Source organism: Schistocerca americana, chromosome 7 (genome assembly GCF_021461395.2).
Source record: "Schistocerca americana isolate TAMUIC-IGC-003095 chromosome 7, iqSchAmer2.1, whole genome shotgun sequence".
NCBI lineage: Eukaryota > Metazoa > Arthropoda > Insecta > Orthoptera > Acrididae > Schistocerca > Schistocerca americana.
Window position 1 is genome coordinate 278,225,493 of NC_060125.1, and position 20,095 is coordinate 278,245,587.

The following is a 20,095-nucleotide window of genomic DNA, read 5'->3' on the forward strand; positions in this document are numbered from 1 at the left end:
TGTGCGGGACCGTAGCCCAGCTTCATGGAGACGGTTGCGAATGGTCCTCGCCGATACCCCGGGGGAAACAGTGTCCCTAATTTGCTGGGAAGTGGCGGTGCGGTCCCCTACGGCACTGCGTAGGATCCTACGGTCTTGGCGTGCATCCGTGCGTCGCTGCGGTCCGGTCCCAGGTCGACGGGCACGTGCACCTTCCGCCGACCACTGGCGACAACATCGATGTACTGTGGAGACCTCACGCCCCACGTGTTGAGCAATTCGGCGGTACGTCCACCCGGCCTCCCGCATGCCCACTATACGCCCTCGCTCAAAGTCCGTCAACTGCACATACGGTTCACGTCCACGTTGTCGCGGTATGATACCAGTGTTAAAGACTGCGATGGAGCTCCGTAGGCCACGGCAAACTGGCTGACACTGTCGGCGGCGGTGCACAAATGCTGCGCAGCTAGCGCCATTCGACGGCCAACACCGCGGTTCCTGGTGTGTCCGCTGTGCCGTGCGTGTGATCATTGCTTGTACACCCCTCTCGCAGTGTCCGGAGCAAGTATGGTGGGTCTGACACACCGGTGTCAATGTGTTCTTTTTTCCATTTCCAGGAGTGTAGATAAGGGTACACAATCGTAATTTACGACATAACAGTCAATAGCTCTTGAATATCATGTGGTACGTGATACCTCAGCATCATGCAGTGATGTTAGGACAGGCCAGTATTTCATAACTTCTAATCGGAAACCCCATTCGCAGTGCCGTATTCCTCCGACTTCTGGAATATGGGAGTAGTCGACCGCCACTGTGGCCGTGGCTCGAGGCGAACGCTACTCTGCTTTTCCAACTAGAGTAAGCGTTCAAACGTAGATCCGCCCTCTTCAGTTTAGTGATTCGCTTTTGAAATGACTGTGCACACGACAGAAGAATATTTGCGGGAATGTCAGCACAGGCGTTTCTGACGTTGACATCCATGTCTTTACGATCTGTTGACACTTGCTGATACATATTATCTTTTAAATATCAGCACAGGAAGAATTTCAGTGAAGTCATATCCGGTGACCTAGCGGGCCAATTAATGGGCCTCGTCTGCCGATCCATCGACCAGCGTAAACACGATCTAATATCTCCCGTGCTTCGAGCGAGGTGGCGCAGTGGTTAGCACACTGGACTCGCATTCGGGAGGACGACGGTTCAATCCCGTCTCCGGCCATCCTGATTTAGGTTTTCCGTGATTTCCCTAAATCGTTTCAGGCAAATGCCGAGATGGTTCCTTTGAAAGGGCACGGCCGATTTCCTTCCTAATCCTTCCCTAACCCAAGCTTGCGCTCCGTCTCTAATGACCTCGTTGTCGACGGGACGTTAAACACTAACCACCACCACCACCACCTCCCGTGCTTAAACTACGTAATGCACTGGGCAACTGTCATGCTGAAACCGTATATGTTGTCAAGCGTCCAGGGCAACATCCTGCAGTAGTACGGTATTCCTGTCCCAAAAACGTTCGAAAGTTGCATCCATTCAACGTGCCGTCGATAAAATACGGACCAATGAGTTTGTTCCCCATGATACCACTCCATGCGTTAACCGAACAAGAACTTACCGTAACCAGTGGGGACTGTCTACAGTCCAGTAGTGCATGGTCTGCCCGTTAATGCTACAATGGTTTGTGAATGCAGGGTCATTGGAAAATTGTAAATCGGCAAAGAAAACATGGGGGTCTTTTGCATCTGCTTACGTGCCTATTCACGAAACACTGCCCTGTTATGAAAATCGGCGCCCTAAAGTTCTTGATGCTGTGACAAGTTGAATGGATAATACTTATATCGCTGTGGTAGTTGGACAGTACTACCTACGGACATGGGGAATCGCAATGTAATTGCCGAGCGCTAATCCGTGGATTGGGGAGCACTGCGCTAATGCACCTATTTGATTAGCTTCTCCTGTAACTCGTTTGCTGGCCGAACGGTTCTAGGCTCATCAGTCCGGAACCACGCGACTGCTATGGTCGCAGGTTCGAATCCTGCCTCGGGCATGGACGTGTGTGATGTCCTTAGGTTAGTTAGGTTTAAGTAGTTCTAAGTTCTAGGGGACTGATGACCTCAGATGCTAAGTCCCATAGTGCGCAGAGCCACTTAAACCATTTGATCTCGTTTGCTTCGTTTCGTTTTGAATGTCTGTATGCTGTCGTCAAACATACTCGTAAAGCCGTTTGTAACCGTGTAATTGAACGTACGAGACCGAGTTTTCTCTGGAAAACGCTAAGCATACAAAGCAACAGCAACCTCAATATTTATCCTAAATTCTCCGTAAATCATGATAATTTCAGTTTTTTCTTCTGTGGTTTCATCATTCATCGTCCACTTGCATGTCTGTTCTCCAAATAATAGGTGTATTTGCAAGCAATAAAAACTGTGCAACTATTATAACGTCTAGAGTTGCTGCCTGTCGAACGTGTGCACGATACGTGAGCTCCAGTCGCAGTGTATTGCCTGTTATGAGACGTGGTAGTTCACAAGACGGCACGGTGGAGACGTTGGATAGTCCTTCGTTCGACATGTCGGAGGAATACAACGTTGCGAGAGGGGTTTGATTGGAAGTTATAAAATACTCGAATGTCCTACCCTTGCAGCAAGGAGGTGAGCTCCCACGTGCCACTGAACATTCAAAGGCCATTGAGTAGCATATCGCAAGTTACGATTGCGTACCCATTTCTATTTCTCTGATTTCAGCGCTCTCTGTGGTGAAACGAAGAAAATGCTCCAGATAAAACATACGTAGACATTCCCGTAGAATCGTAATCTTCAATAAAATAAACATCCTATATATTTAGATAAAAGCATAATGGAAGGATAGGAAGCTGTTGGACAGAGCTTCTCTTCAAGTCTTCTACTCAATGTACAGTTGTTCAGTATAGGTATCATTTGTGACACGAGTGCGTGCAATTCCATGAAGCTGCTGCTTGCTGGGAATGCAAAACGACAGCCATCTCATTGGAAATCTGGTCTGTGGGTTGCCTGTCTTCTAGAGCGAACGAATTCGGTGCGACAAAACGAAGTTAATCATACCTCTGTGGGGTGTTCCAGAAATATTGTGACAAATTTCTATGGGTTGTAGAGCGTTGTCTTGAGGAACAAATCTAGCATAGGAAACCATGTCCGGAAACGTGATTTAACGACGCTACTGAGCGTCGAAATTACAGGCGCCGGCACCTGACACTAGGTTGCGCATTCGGCAGCGAACGTGACTTCGAACGCTGTCGGACCATAAGCTGCACGTTTCGCAATGTTGTTTGTTATTTTGTGATCCTGTGATCGCGACCGATTGCCACCATCGCCAGTGCTGAAGATGGAGCTAGCTGTTGTGTAGAAAGATTATGTCTCCTATAAATGCTATTCTTTTCACCTTGGTAGATGACGCTCTCGGACACATCATCTACAGTTTACTTTTCTCTTGTGTACCGAAAATCAATGGAAATTTTCGAAGGTTCGAGAAGAAAAATGAACAGCTGGTGGAAACATGTGTCCGAAACCGTCGTCCACCGAGGCAACAGGGCATTTCATTCGTGGGGGACAAGGCATTTCTGCGTTGCAACCAGCTCCATCTTCTGTGCCGGCGATCGTGGAAATCAGTCGCCTACAGTCCGTTAGCATATAATGTCATGTTTGCTGCCGAAAGGTTGGCCTATCGTCAGGCATCGGCGCCAATAAGTACGACGCTCTATACCGTCGTTAGATGAGGTTTCGGAACAGGGGTTCTCATCCTCGATTTGTTCCAACCCCTCGAGGCTTGTCTCAACATTTACGGAGTACCCTGTAAATGTTATGACACATTTGTCCCCTAGTGATATGCTCTGCAGCGTGTAACGAATCGGGATCTGGAGAGATGATCAATCCTCTAAAATGCGTTTTTTGTCGTGTTATGAAAACACAGAGGCGCTCATGACTAAGTCTAAAGGCAAACGACCATCTTACAATCACGGATTAAGTTTCCAAAATAAATTTTCAGTCTGCAGTGGAGGGTTCGCTCAGTTGACAATTCCTAGTAGATTAAAGGTGTCTTCTAGGACAGGACTCTAACCTGGGACCGGACAACTGAACTATCCAAGTACGACTCACAACCTCTGTCACAGCTTTACTTTATCAGCTACCTCTTTCCTAACTTCCAAACTGCACACACGTTCTTCTGTGTACCTTGCGGGACTGGAAAAAAGGAAGAATCTTCAGAGAAAAGGGAGAAAAGGCTTACCCAAAGTGTTGGAGACTGTTAACAGATGGAATCTTCATTCTACAACTGACTCAAAACTAGTGCTGTATGGACGGAGCTATGGAAGCATGGTACGAAGTTGAAAAGGAAGGAATAGAGGTACTGGTGAAAGCGAAGCTCTGATGGCGCGTCGTGCGACGTACTTGGATAGCTGAGTTGGTGGAGCACTTGCATGCAAAAGGCAAAGGCCCTAGATGCGAGTCCTGCCCCAGCACACGGTTTCTCTCTGCCATTAAGTTTCTAACATCTAGTTACGTATGTAGAAAATTTAATAAAAAAAAAGTGATAACAGATTGTTGGATCTAGAAGAAACATCCTGCGGTGGAGACTCTCAGTTTCCTCTTACTTACAGAAACCACAAGTTCTACGTCTCATGAAACATAAAAGCTCCGTATCCACTGACAGATGAATTAATGAGTTATAACAAAAGTCTCTTTTCTCATACAGATATCTGAAGTACCAGAGTATAAAGATAAGAAGTTCAACGAGCGCAAAGGCTCAATTTTAGGTAAAGTAAAAAGCATTTTTCGAGCCATTAGTATGACAGTGGCAGCAAAATGTCTACAGAACAGATTGAATACAAAATGAAGTAATTTTGGAAGCCACAGCTCTGTTTTGAATAATTTCAATACAGTGATGGAAAAATACTACGAAGCAAGCGGAAATAAAACAGTTACCAGTGGAACATTGAAGCTTTTTGTGATATTATTTAAAGACTAGCTGTGAAGAACACGAGCCACTTTTAGATTTCTGCATCAACAAAAGTTTCTGCTGCTTTAAATAACATCCTTCTATAGGTCGCTGTCTTGTCTCTTTGTCTGTTCTGTACAAATTTTCCAGCTAATTTTAAACTGACTACACGATAAACTGAAGACGTAAAACTTTCAACACATGTGGCAGAGGATACTATGTTTTCCTGTCAGTTTGTCAATTTGGAACAAATTTTTCAATTGATATCTGAGACAAGAAGCTTTCAAAATAGCTCTGAACTGGGTAACAATGCAAACTTAGCTCGTTTTCTTGTCTAAATGTGGGGGAGGATACGTTCTCTTTCTGTCCGTCTGTTTGGTATAAATTTTGCAACTGATCGTAAACCAATTTATCGGTGAGCCAGAGGCGTGAAACTTTCACAGTAGCTCAAACTGGATAAGAACGCAGTATTAACTCTCTTTCCCCTTGTGTGTGGTGGAGGGAGTTTGGGTTTATGCCTTCCTGGAGAGCTAGGGACTTAAAACCTCAACATAACGCAGGAGTGAGTGACAGTGCAACGTTAACTCACTTTCTTATATGGTGTGTAACGGAGGGTACTTTGCGCACCGTACCACCGCCATTTCCCCTATTTTTTCTATTCCACTTAGCTTGCGTGTGAGCTTAAACCTTATTTTTTCCTTCATGGTCTTTTCACGAGGTATACGTAGGGGGACACTATGTACTGGTTGACGCAGTTGAAGGGAAACTGAAATTTACCACATGTATCTGTTTCATTGTAATCGATATGTTTGAAATCGATTGAAAGATTTCACACGTGTAAGACTATAAAGCAGAAAATAATTATGAATAAAAACTATTTGATGTAACACACTTTTAAAACGGACTAAAAAGTATAAAAATAATTTCCCCGAACCCCATAACAGCTACGTAAATATTTGTAAAAACTGAAGCGAAAAACGTGTGGTGCATGTAACAGGTAACAAAAAGACGGTCAAAATGTTTAAGTTCGAAGGCCGTACAGTCGAGAATCGGTATCTCAATAAGGCAAACTCGCCGTGAGCGCTGAAGCAGTCATACCACAGCCACATCAGGTTGAAGATACCCATTGGGTAAAATATCGTGTCCCGCTGCCTGAAGAAGAGTGTAATTGCCTGCTGCACATTCTCATTCACGTTCGGGAGGACGACGGTTCAATCCCGCGTCCGGCCATCCTGATTTAGGTTTCCCGTGATTTCCCTAAATCCCTCAAGGTAAACGTCGGGATGGTTCCTTTGAAAGGGCACGGCTGACATCCTTCCCCGTCCTTCCCTAATACGACGAGACTGATGACCTCGCTGTCTGGTCTCCTCTCCCAAAAGAACCCAACCCCCCACATTCTCATTCGAAGGGGATCGTCGACCCTTCAAGGAATTTCTTAAGGGACGAAAGTGATACTTGCACGAGGAGGGATCAGGACTATAGGGCAGGTACTTGAGTGTCTCCCACTTGAGTCTTGCAGTTTAGGCTGACCTCGCAGATCGATCCTCATCTTGTATAGAATCGCGACCACCAGCACGGAACTTGGCGCACCTTTCCACAACGGTGGTTTTCGACAGACAGGCTGCCCCACACATATTCTTCATTCTGCTATGGGTGTCTACCAGTGTCCGTCCCTAGGCAGCCAGAAAAGGATAAAAACATGTTGATCCTATTTGGACGCATCTGCTAATAATCTTGCCGTAGTGCACGAACCCACATTTATGCAAGCACGTTAGAAAGACGCGAATACAGCACTAATACCATGACCACATGGCAGTGCTTATATACCCGCATCAGAGTCGCTCTACGTTAGACATACGCTGCAGCTCCGCCCTCAAATGTGAACTCATTGATCGCCCTTATAGAGAGAAGAGTAGAGAGTAGCGGTCGTAAAATAAAATAATGCAGAATTTCGTGTAATTCGCAGTGCAACAAAAGTGTTCATGACTTAGGTGAACTACTTACGCATCTATTATCCATTGTATGCACCCCACATTTATCGTCCAAGCTATAAAAAATTCACAAACACAAATTTTCAGGACTATCTCTATTGGATTAGAATTCCGTATGGGGCTAGGAGAAATTATTTTCATACTTTTTATTCCGTTTTAAAAGCTTCTTACATTAGAAAGTTTTCATTTAAATATTTTTTTTAATTTTTGAGCTAATTTATAGCCCGAGCTAAAGAGGGAACTAAAACTCATTCCTTCATGCGTTCACAGAAAAAAGGTCACTTCGATCGTGTCTAGCCTTCTTGGTGACCCAGTGCTCCGCATATCTTGGGGAACCATAATCTCTACCAAGCACTGAGGCAGTGTCATTGATAAAATATCGTACGTTATACTCAGCCAATCGGAGCTGTGGGTGGACCCCTTGAGTAGTTGGCTCAGAAGCATGGCAAACGGAGATGGATGTTCCAGTGGATTGCTGATGAGCGGAGCTAGCCTCATGGTGGTAGCTTGCTCTACAGTGATCGCTCATCCAATGCCACTGGACGACTCAATGGATAGTATTTCTACGTATAAGGGTCAGCTGGTTAATGAGCAGATACCCAAGGCATCACATACACTGCTTGCTGCGATGCGTCCAAAGGGTCCCGGATTGTGGTGATACTATTGGTCACTGACCAAGCAACTCAGAGTCGCATGATGGAGAAATGCTGTACTAGCTGATAATATCAAGTGGTGTGATTATGGCAATGAGCAGTTGCACACGCCATAGGCGTTACACTTTGTTGGATTCCAATTAAAATGACATTTGTGACATAAGATTTCATAACTGATGTCTTGTGAAGACTAATTGACATTTTTAGGTCTTGGTATTTCGTTACTATTTCCATTTTCTGATGAAATTATGAGCACCTCCATCTCCTTTATTCTAAAGTTCCAATTTAACAGTTTCTACACTTCTTAAGGACTTAAGCATTCCCTCAAAGAAATTCCATGTTTTAGTTTCATGTTAATGTTTCTCACAAAATTGTCAACTTTTGAGGAAAATTACAATATTTAGGTAACGTGAGCAACCTACGGCCCCATTCATGCGTATTACTCGTTGACATTATGAATTTAGCTACTTATTAGGATCACGTTTTAAGCAAAGAATAATCACTGAAAAATAATCATGGGTTAAAACTATCTACATAAAATCAAAAGACAGTCCAAAGGCCAAAGAGACAAATTACGAACACGAAATACTTGTATGTACTGGATTCTACATTAGTTTCGTCTGTTATGTTGTATGATATTACATGACACTAGCCGTCACATTTCAATGGAAATCTCAAACGAGCGACACTGTCTGTTGATCAGTGCTGGATGCGAAAAAATTCTAACTACGATACTGTTATTTTTGCATAGTTTTGTGTCATCTTACACATTTGTACTCGGCAGTTCTACTTCTGTATGTATGCACAGTAACTCGCCTTATGGTGTGCGTCAAAAGGTAACTGGGATACCAATGTCATTTTCTCTACGTTTTGCTCCATTTGCAAACGGTTTGTAGGAAGTATCTCCAGTAGCACCATCATGAGCATTTCGGGAAGTATATGTGGCTTGTCTCTTTTTGAAAGATAAGCTCTCCAAATTTTAGCCACAAACATCTCCATTGTGAACAATCTCTTTCTCTTAGCGTTTGACACTAAAGTCTGATTACCATTTCCGTGACACTCTTACTCTCACAGAAAATACTCGTGACAAAATGCCCTACTTTCTACGAATTTACTCCAGCTCGTCTATTAAACTCGCCAGCTATTGGTCCCAGAATGGTGATCAATGTGTAAAGTTAGCTCTAACAACCATTTCAAAAGCTACTGCTTTCGTTTGTAAGTCACAAATATTTGTGTTTCCTCCAACAAATATCAGCCAGGGATATGCTTTTCGTAGAGCCGTTTGAGTGTTATCGTTCCTCTTAATATGGCTACGGATGTGAAATCCCTGAGGACATTTTCCGGTTGTTACTACTAGAGTTGAAATACCGCCACCTTTTATGGCTCCACTGGACAGAGAAGAGGACAATGGGCATTACCTACTTGGGAACCATTAACGGTCTATTTGCTAACGTACTTACCACCACACAATATGATACTACCAATGTGCAAAAGCAATAAATTGCAGAAGAATGTCTCCAGTTAATGAAGTACACAGCCAGTCAATTTGCCAATTTTTAATTATTGTTAGGCTTGACCAGGTTAGATTACTGTTTTCTATGTTACTACCGTATGTCGCATCAGGAAAGAATAAATATCACCTAACTAAGTTATTGCACTAGTCCCCGATATTTGGCGAGCTGTATTCTAGTTACCTAAGTGCTGCAGGTAGTTCCTACGTGCTTAGTTTTACGCGTGTCCATTCAGTAACCATACCCGTTTTTAATCTTAAGTTGTTTGTAGATTTTAATAATATTTTCTGTAGGCGACTCGAAAGCCACTGATCATGATGGATGTAATACGTTTTACGTAATGTAATCCAAATAAGTAATAGTTTTATATACTATTTGGGAACAGTAATCACTATATATTCACAGTTTTGAGCGAGATATCATTTGTAATTGTTATACCTACTTTTGATTGGTAACTCCTTGTTATTCTGCAGAAGATACCCTTAGCGGTACCGAAACCTCTGTCAAGTCTAAAAACAGACAAAAATTAGCAACTGATTGGCAGTGTACCTCGCTAACTGGAAACCTAATCACACTTGCTGCGAAAAGCCATGTTCAAGACTGTCAGAGGTAACTGTCTCAACTAGAGAAAGTACAAGTTAAAATGTAATGAGTGCCTAGTACAGTACTTTAGTCGGACAGGACAAAGGTTCCGAACAAGGTAATATATACTTTTTATGGATACAGTGCATGCCATATTGTAAAGTAAGTATCACTTTCTATCTCACCAGAAATACAGCACAAGAAGGTCACGGTCATCGAAATCAGGGTACTTGCTTAGCAGCGAGGCAGGACGAAATGGAAATCAGGGTACTTGCTTAGCAGCGAGGCAGGACGAAATGCAAGATCCATAAATAGGTCGTGGTTGTATCTTTGGTTCGAGATGTAAACTGGTGAGGATGTTTGACTTACAGGGCATAGAATATCAGCACCAGTGGCATCTCCGAACTTTCTATACTTCGTTTTGTGGTATGCATTGTTACGAATATGTCAATATGCAATATGTGTTGTTTTTTTTTTTCATCAAGATAGGTGACTGCTTATGATGTACGACTTTCATCCCAAATTACGGTAATGAGTGTCACATAACACCTTATTTGTAACAAGATGAAGATGAAGATATACCACTAGATAAGGCAAAAAAAAAAAAAAAATGAATCGAAAGGTCAAAGTTTAAGCCTTCGAAAAGCGCGTGACACAAAAAATTGCTTTAATATGTGTTATGCGTCAAAGAAACCCAAATGTGTTCAAATAACAGCAGATCTTTCCGCCTAACTGCCTGCAACAAAACTGTTTGTGCTAAGATTCACCTGTCATTCCCTGCCCTAAGCTTTTATCCTTTGTTAGACTTTCCACATTTTGTAGTAATTTTCTGGTATTGCAATCTTTATAAACACAAGAGCATTACCCGCGAAGAGCTTCATGGACTTTCTGGAGCCGGCCGAAGTGGCCGAGAGGTTCTAGGCGCTTCAGTCTGGAACCGCGCGACCGCTACGGTCACAGGTTCGAATCCTGCCTCGGGCATGGATGTTTGTGATGTCCTTAGGTTAGCTAGGTTTAAGTAGTTCTAAGTTCTAGGGGACTGATGACCTCAGAAGTTAAGTCCCATAGTGCTCAGAGCCATTTGAACCATTTTTTTTTTTTTTTACTTTCTGGCGTTATCGACCAGGGAATTTAGATGCAACATAAACAATGATGACCATGTAACTTTCCCCAAGGGGGTTGCGCAACGTTTAAGAGTTACTTTTATCTGAGATAATGTGTTAATGTTTCTTCTCCCTTTGAACGAATGAGGGATCACGCTGACTCGCTCTCAATCATTTGATCACTTGCTGTAGCTGTGACCAAAATTAAAAAAAAAAAAAACACTTTCTTTCCTTGTGGCGTACGCTTTATGATCACAGTGGCGTCTTCATTTTTCTGTGCTGAACGATATTTCACAAGGATAACACAAATGAATAACCGTGCTTACCAGTTTGAATTTAACTGATGGCTGGGCATAGTAACTACAGTTTAAAATTATTGTGGTCTCAGAGAAACGATTCTCGTGATATGTTAATTATTTTATATCAATTCGATATTATTAGATTGCTGCTTTTTGTTGTGGTCTGCAGTCCGAAGGCTGCTTTGACGCAGTTCTACACGTTAGTCTCTGTTGTGGAAGTCTTGTCATCCCTGCATAACTACGGCGTGACTACCCGAAATTTACCTCTTTTACGAAACTGATGATTCACTGATACCTCAGTATTTATTTTGTCAACGGAGCCTATTCTTTAGTCAGATTGGCCACACTTACCTCTTCTCCTTAATTCGATGCAGTACCTCTTCAGCAGTCATCCTATCTATTCTTCAATAGTTATGCTACCTATTTTTTCACACGACGTTTCAGAAGGTTCTATTGTCTTCTTGTCTTATCTGTTTTATCGTCAAAATTTCATTTCTGTGCGTGACACTCCAGCCAAATACCGTCAGACAGGACTTCGTAACTTTTAAAGCTGTATTCGATGTTACCAAATTTCTCTTTTTCAGAAAGGCATATCATGCGTCCTCTCTAGATCAGTGACAGCCACATGTTTTTCAACCCAAGTAACCATACTTATTACGTTACCGTTGTTTTACCTTAGTTGGTTTAACTCATGCCCCTTTTCAAGACATCATCCATTTCATTCGACTACACTTCCACATCCTTTGCTGCCTCTGACAGAACTGCAATAGCAAAACTCAAAGATTTCATTTCTTCTCACTATGCTTTAACTCATTTTACACATTTCACCTGCATTGCCTTCACAGTTCACACAGTGTACAAATTTAATAACAGCACGGATGTGCCACAACCCTGTATCACTGTCCTCTCAACTTCTGTATATAACCGCAGTCTCATTTCTGCACGATTTGTAGTGACCTTTAATTTCCTGAATTTATCCCTGCTAGCTTCAAAATTTAAAAGAGAATATTCCAGTCTTCTTGTTGATATACTTTTTCTAAAACTATATATTTTATAAAAATAGGTGTGTGCTACTTCAACCTATTTTATAAGACAGGCTTTAAGGTCAGAGTTGCTACTCGTTGTTCTATATTTCTCCGGAATCCTTGTTTTACATAAATAAACACTATATTTCAATGTGAATTTGTTCCAAAGCGTATTCTTATCACATCTTTTCGTAGCTCCAGTGTATTACAGACAGGAATTTCTTTTTGTAATACGCAGACAACGCTAGTCGTGGGTGGAATAAAAGTTTAAAATTAGCAGTTGTTTTTCCCGCTCATAATGAAACTTGTCCATTTCCCGTCAACGGGAATTAGCATCTGAAATACAGAGAATTATAATTTTGTTTACTGATGACGGAAAGAGAGGTGTCCATAAATACAATATGCTTTGCTGCAGGCGTTTTTGTTCTGTGGCAATTAAAACGTCAGGGCGGTTTTCTCTGGCCAGAGATATTAGGGAAATTCATTTGTGTACCAGAGAGCCCTCGCTCGCGACGCAGCGCAGAGCTCTCAGCGACCCTACATCACCTGCTCAACTCCGATAACTACTGACGTCACAGTGATAGGGACGTTCCCTTGGTTTGGCTGGAGGTGCAGCCTCCAGTGGCCGAGCCACCACGGCCACAATGCGGTTAGCGTCGCGGTTAGGGACCGCCTGCAACTCGTGCGAGCGTCGATCGTCAGTAGACAGCCAACGCCGCAGTAAAGCACGGTAGGGTGCGTCGCAGAGTACAGAGGCACACCGCTTCCCACGAGAGACATTCCGACACATTGCCTCCATTTTTTGGTTTATTTACTAAGTACGCATCCGCCACTGGCGTCAAGGAGTAATTTTCTGACCATAATTCGAAACGTCCTGGGTACCATTTCGATCGCCGCCAGAGCTTAGCTCAGGAATAAGTCATCAGCAATGGCATCCGAAAACTTACGGTATAAAGAGTCATCCACGGTCTATCAATGGCCTTGCCTAAAAGCGTGGACGAGAGGGAAGGGATTGGTGGTATTCTATTGCCATTGGGATGGGCTACTGCTCCTGAAAGGTGGGTGAATCGTCAATGATCAACGCCATGAAGTGAGGGTGAAGAAGGCAATGGAAACCACTGCAATAAAGTCACATCGGTATATCCACAGGGGACATGGCCCGTAGTTGAAAAAAAAGTGCAATGTTCTCTCCATCGGTGAAAGGTTCCAGATTATTTCACCATTCGGATCTCCGGTAGGTGACTGCCGAGAGGGTGCTAACAATGAGAAAAATGTTGAATAAAGAGCGAAAAGGTTACATTATATGAGTCGGAACGAGGAATGCCAGATGTTTGGACGTGTTAGGAAAGTTGGAAGATCTGATAAAGAGAATGGAAAGGCTCAACTAGATATAGTGGAAATCTGTGAAATCCAAGAAAATAATATTTTAGATCAGACAAAGTAAGGGTCACATCATGAGCACCATGGGATGAGAAGTGGTCATGAATAGGAAGATAGGACAGTTCAGTGATAGGATTACTCCCATAATAACTGACTATAAGCCAGTGGTAACGACAATGTTTCAGGTATACATGACGATGTCACAAGCAGAACATGAAGAGATGAAGAAAGAATATGACTGGTAATATAGTGTGCAAAAGGATATGAAAATGTAATTACGCTATGGCAGGGGAGGTAATAGGAGAAACAGTTTAAGTATAATATGGGTGTGCGTGTAGAACGAGGAAGGAGAAAGTTTAACTGAGTTCTGCAATAGATTTACTTTTTATATGAAGACAGTAACTGTTCTCCAAAGAAGAGATACTGTTGATGACCATGCAGCTTTTCCCTGGAATAAATGATGACTAACTGAAACCCTCAGCTGCCGACAGGTGTTGTTGATACACCTCGATGTGGACAACTGAAAACGTGTGCCCCGACCGGGACTCGAACCCGGGTTCCAGTCCCGGTCGGGGCACACATTTTCGGCTGTCCACATCGAGGCATATCAACAACACCTGTCGGGAGCTGAGGGTTTCAGTTAATCATCATTTATTCCAAGGAAAAAGCTGCACGGTCATCAACAGTATCTGTTCTTTCGAGAACAGTTACTGTCTTCATATATATATAGTTAAAGGCTACCCAGCCATTGACCTTCGTCTGTGCGAATGCGCACAGGTTGCCCAAACTGTTACAGGAATCGCCAAAGTGTGCGCGAGTAATGAGTGGATTGGCAAATGTCTATAAGGTACATTACATATGTAGAATTGTGGACAGTTGGGAATGTCTCACGGGAAGCGTGCAAGGGATAAGCCCCTGCAGTCGCGCTCTTCATCTGTGTCCTCTGTGGCTCAGTTGGATAGAGCGTCTGCCATGTAAGCAGGAGACCCCGGGTTCGTGTACCGGTAGGAACACACATTTTCAGCTGTCCGCATCGAGGTGTGTCAACAACACCTGTCGGCAGTTGAGGGTTTCAGTTAGTCATCATTTAGATTTACTTTTGTAATAGCGAATAAACTGATCAAAAATCGCAAGAGAGGAAGGTATAGCCAGAAACGGCCTGGAGACACTGAAAGATACCAGCTGGATTACCTCATGGTTGAGACAGACATTCTGAAATCAGTAGGTGGATTGTAAATTTTAGATACAAGCGCATATAAATTCAGACTACAATACTTAGACATGATGAAGGGCAGACCGACGTTGATGGCTATGGAAGAATCAATGTGGAAAGAAGAGGAATTCTGAAGTAATAAGGATGAGAAGCGTCTGAAGTTCTCTGGGCTGTACATAATGCGATAATGAATATCACAGTACATGGTTCAGTTAAAGAGGAACAGGCATCTCTCGAAAGGCCAACAGCAGAGGATATCTAGACAAATGGAGGTACAAGGAAGGTATCTGCGAAGAAACATAGGGTAACAGAAGAAATAAGTCACTTCGGAATGAAATAAAGAGGAAGTGTAGAGAAGCTAAAGCGAAATGGTTGTAGTAAAAATGTGAAGAAACTGAAAAGGAAATAGACATTAGAAGAACTTCACTACATAGAAGAGTCAGAATAACTTTCTCTGAGATTAAAAATAGTGGTGGCAACATTAAGACTGCAAAGCGTATTCCAGAGTTATAGGGAGAGGGATACGTCGAGACTAAAGTGCAAGCCCCATCGAGAAGGGAAAGGGGGTTATGATATGACTTGACAAAAATCTATGGTAGTCGATGTATAATATATATAGGATCCAGTATTAAAATCAGAGTTTAACACAGCTTTCGAAGACTTTCGATCATATAATGCAGAAGACATTAATAAAATTCGTTCGGAATTTCTAAATTCGTTAGGGGCATACCACAACTGGAAGTCCACCGTGTGGCGACAGATGACCTTCTCAGGTGAATCCCGTTTTATTCTCTGTCGTTGGGGACAATGTCAATCCCTCGTGCAGTTTGTTTTTCCTCGTTGCGATGGTATCTAGCAGCAGGATAACGGAGTGTGTCACACAGCTCGCAGTGTACGTGGGGGGTCAGAAGAGCACTATGACGAGTTTACCGTACTCGACTGACCACCGGACTCCCCGTATTTAAATCCAATCGACAATCTGTGGGAGATCCTCGATCGGGCTGTTCGCTACATGGATCCTCAATTGAAACACCGAGCGCAGATGGCCAAGCCACTACAGTAGGCATGGCTCCATAAAACTGTCGGCTCCTTCCAGAACCTCTCTGAGTATTTTCCTGCTCCCCTCACTGCGGTCCGCTTTTCACAGATGATGACGCTAATGTGGCCGTACAGTGTATAACCTACACAATCTCGGAAATAGCAAGGGCGAGTAAGTGCGGAAATATCGTGCCAGCGGATTACCAGCTCGCGTATTCAGCTTGTTGACAAGTACGATAAACAGAAGAGTGAAAAACAAAACTGAGGAACCGTTAGATAACAATCTGTTTGGGTTCAGAAAAAGTAATAAGTCTATTAAGCGTCCTAGGGACGCAGCTCTGACGTAGAGCTTGATAATGGAAGTAAGACTTGAAAAAAATTTAGACTCGTTCATAGGCTTTGTTGATGTAGTAAAAGCACTCGACACTGTAAAATGGGACAAGATGATTGAAATGCTGAGAAAAACTGGAATAAGCTGTTGGGAAAAATGGGCAAGATAACTATGTACACGAATCAAGAGAGAGCAAAAGGAACGACAGACCCACAACGACGTACTCAGGTTAATGAGGATGTGAAATAGGGATTCAGTATTTCGCCACTACTGTTCAATCTACAAATCGGGAAAAGTTGAACAAAATAAAATAAAAGTTCATGAGTGGGATTAAAATTTACGGAGAAAGGATAACAGTAATAAATTCTGGCGATGACTTTCCTATCCTCAGTAAAAGTGAAGTTAAATTACAGGAGTTGTTGAATGGAATGTACAATTTATCGATTGTAGGCAAAGATAAACAGAAGGAAAGCGGCGGTAATGAGGGGGTAGCAGATAAACTTAAGCTCTGTGTGGAAGTCTGTCGTGAAATGTGGTGAAACATTTTGAAGTGGTGCTATAAAGGATGTTGAAAATTAGGTTTGCTGATTATCAGTCAATATAAAGGCACCGGAAAGGAGGTTCTGACGTTGCATTTGATAATGGGAACAATAATCCACCCACGTTCATAGAGTATGTTCGAATAGGAAAAACAACTGGGAATGCAAAATTCTAAGGAATATAGATGTAAACTATAAATAAATATACGTATTATGCAATATGTACAGAGAATAATAAGAATGGAAGACGAAAATCGAATCCAAGCCATAGCTTGGTTTAATGATAAATATATGCCTGAGCGATGCTAAATGTTATTATTTTTACATAAAGGAAATATTCTTCTTAATAACTTTCCAATCGTTGGCAAATCCCTTAATTTTCATGTACGAATTAGGGAATCTACTCATGACACTTTTGTTGCCTATGCCTGTAATCACGTTCAGATGGCAAATTAGCAATCTAATTAATAAATTTAATAAGATTCGATATTAAGTTGTTGGTGTACACATGTACCACCACAATAACACAAAAACAGTCAATAGTTATGATAGTATGCACTAGATCAGTCGCGTATTTAAGTTTACAAATTAATGACAAGTTTTATTATTCCATTTGTAACTTCAACTAGCTGATAAATCTTACACAAAAATGACAAACACATACCAGAAAAGGAATATTGTTTGATTGGCAAAAAAAAAAAAAAAATCTAGATTGTAAGTATAGAAATTTTCCTCTCGATTATTCCGTTTTACGACGTAGTCTGAATTTGTTTACGTAAATCCACTGTGAGGCCCAACTCTTTTCAAATGGAATCAACTATGACCGAGTATACTACAATATGCACCTGAGAATAGAGAGCTGTGAATACCTTTTAACAACCTTTAGCCGGTGCAGCAGTGTTTTACGTTCTCACCTTGATTCAGCCGGCAGTAGAAAACGACGTGCTGTGAGCGAGAAGCGGTGCGCTGCAGCAACCGTAATGTTGTGACGCGTCCGCGAAAATTTGAAACATACACGATCTGGTATTTTGATTATTAGAACGCGGGAAACTTCCCCATCAGACCCCTGAAATCTGTGCAGATTTCAGTGTGAGGTGCACCAGTTCACTGGTTTGGCCAATCTAATTTGACTCACAAGCACGGTGATGCCGATTCAGGAGGAATAAGTTCCCCCTCGTGACGCACGATACGTCCGAGATAATATGCAGTTCCACTGTCGGTACAGTTGGAAACTACCCCTGGCTCTTAGTCCACCAAAAGATACCGCCCCCAAGTCTCACCCACTAGGGAAAGACAGAAGATGAAGAAGGCAAATAATCAAAACCACTTTCCACCAAGCCTTGGTACGGGAGCCGAGTTAGCAAAAACGAAACCGCCCCCACATGGCACAAACCAATCGAATTTGACTGTTCTGTTGGCCTGGTAGCCAATCCATACACAGCACTAGGTTTACCACGCTGGGGGAGCAACCCTTTGCTTTGTGTATCCCGAGGGGAGCCAATCAGCGACTCCCAATCATTCTTGTCTGAAAAAGGAAGACATTAGACTAGCGAGGCGTCGTTCTCACAGTAAGCATGGCCACGTTTTGGCAAAAAACGTCTACCTAGACGAGACCACGGTCCCTCATTTATAGACAGATCTAATCTTTCTGGGCCAACTCTATCCAATTTCTAAAAGAAGGCTATTAAGCTTCACAGACACTCGTGCCAATCAAATATATGTTTTTGCCTCTCGCTAAAAGAACCTGGCGACTTCCTGGCGTCAGGGGGGTTACAGCCTAGGCTCCTCTAAACACGTATACAAAGCGCTCTTTCTGTATCGTCCCAGCTTCTAAGATGAGAATGCATTGAGTTTTGTGACCTTCCCACTCTTTGCAAAACACTCAGTTTACAGCTGTCTCTCTTAACTGGTATCCTTCACCCACTTTGTGGCAACTGGCACCTTCACAACGGATTGCCACCTGGCCCATGTAAAATGTTTTGTGAACTGGTGCCTTCCTGTAAGATCATAATCAGAAAGTGAAGAGAGCTTTGGTCAGGAGTCTCTTTGAAGGTGCGACCCACTGAGCGCTGCTTCCCAAAATCACTCACACAACCTGGTCACTGCATTCAGCATTTATGGACCTCTATTCATCTCTCTCACTGTTCTCTATCACCTCCTCTAAGGCCCCTCGGTTGCAAGTTATCTACAGGTTACACAAACTGTTAAAAGAACATTCTGCCCACAATTTGCTCGTGTAAAAAAGACATAAATCAAACGTACCGAAAGTAATACTGGGGAACACTAAGATCATGAACATTAATCTGACTGACAATGGTGTGAAAGTGAGAGACTGGCGCGACAACTCTCATGAAGTGCTAGAATTAGAAAAAGTGTAAGGCAGGGATGTAGTCTTTCGACCCTAACTGCTCAATCTATGCACGGAAGAAGCACTGACGTTCATAATTTGGATTAAAATTCAGTGTGAAAGGCCATCAGTTTAATATCCACTAATGAGATTGCTAACCTCACTGAAGGTAGGAATTGCAGAACATATTGAACAGAATGGGCGGTCAATGAACAGAGAACGTGGACTTAGACTAAACCGAAAAAAGACGAAAGTAATGAGGAGTAACAAAATGAGATTAGGAATTAAATTAATATCAGACTAGGAGAGGATTGAAGGAAATCAAGTACCTTGAAACCCAAGGCGGATATAAAATATAGGCTGTCACGTTTAAAGGTTTATTGCTGGCCAAAAGAAATCTACTCTTATTAGACATAGACCTTGATAAAGAAATTTTATGGATGTACATTTAGACAGTGCGAAACTCTCTCGCAAACCACGTCTCTGCAGTATCCTGTCTTCTACAAGTGTTTGTCACACAAGGTACGCAGAATGACTCGTGAGAAATTTGCAAAGTAAGAGAAGAGGTACTGTGGGATATAGAGCTGTGAGGGGGTACCGTGAGTCTTTCTTGGAAAGCTCAGTCGTCAGTGTACTCGTCCGCTAAAGGTGAAAGGTCTCAGGTCCGTTTCGCAGTCCGGCTCACAATATTGATCAGGCCGGAAGTTTCATATAAATGCTCACTTTGCTGCAGACTGCAGATTCTTTCTGCAAAGTGTTCCCTACAATGTGGCTAAGCCGTTTCTCCTCAGTATGCTTTCCTCCAGGAGTCTTAGCCCTCAGAAGATACCGAAGAGCTTTTGAGAGATTTGGAAGGTAGGATACAGGTACTGGCGGTAATACGATCGTGAAGGTGGTTCGAGAGTCATGTTTGGGTACCTAAGCTAACTAAACGGTAGACCACATGCCCACGAAACACTAAAGTGCCTTGCTCGAGACCCGGTCTTCACATTTTTTTGATCTGTCATGAAGTTCCAAATAATCTCTCAGAAGATTGAAAATTCGTCCTAGAAACAGCTCACTAGGATGCATATTAGCTGTTTCTCCGAAATATTCTTTCTTCAAAGAGAGCTCGGTGCACCAAGTTTGTTGGAGCATTTCTG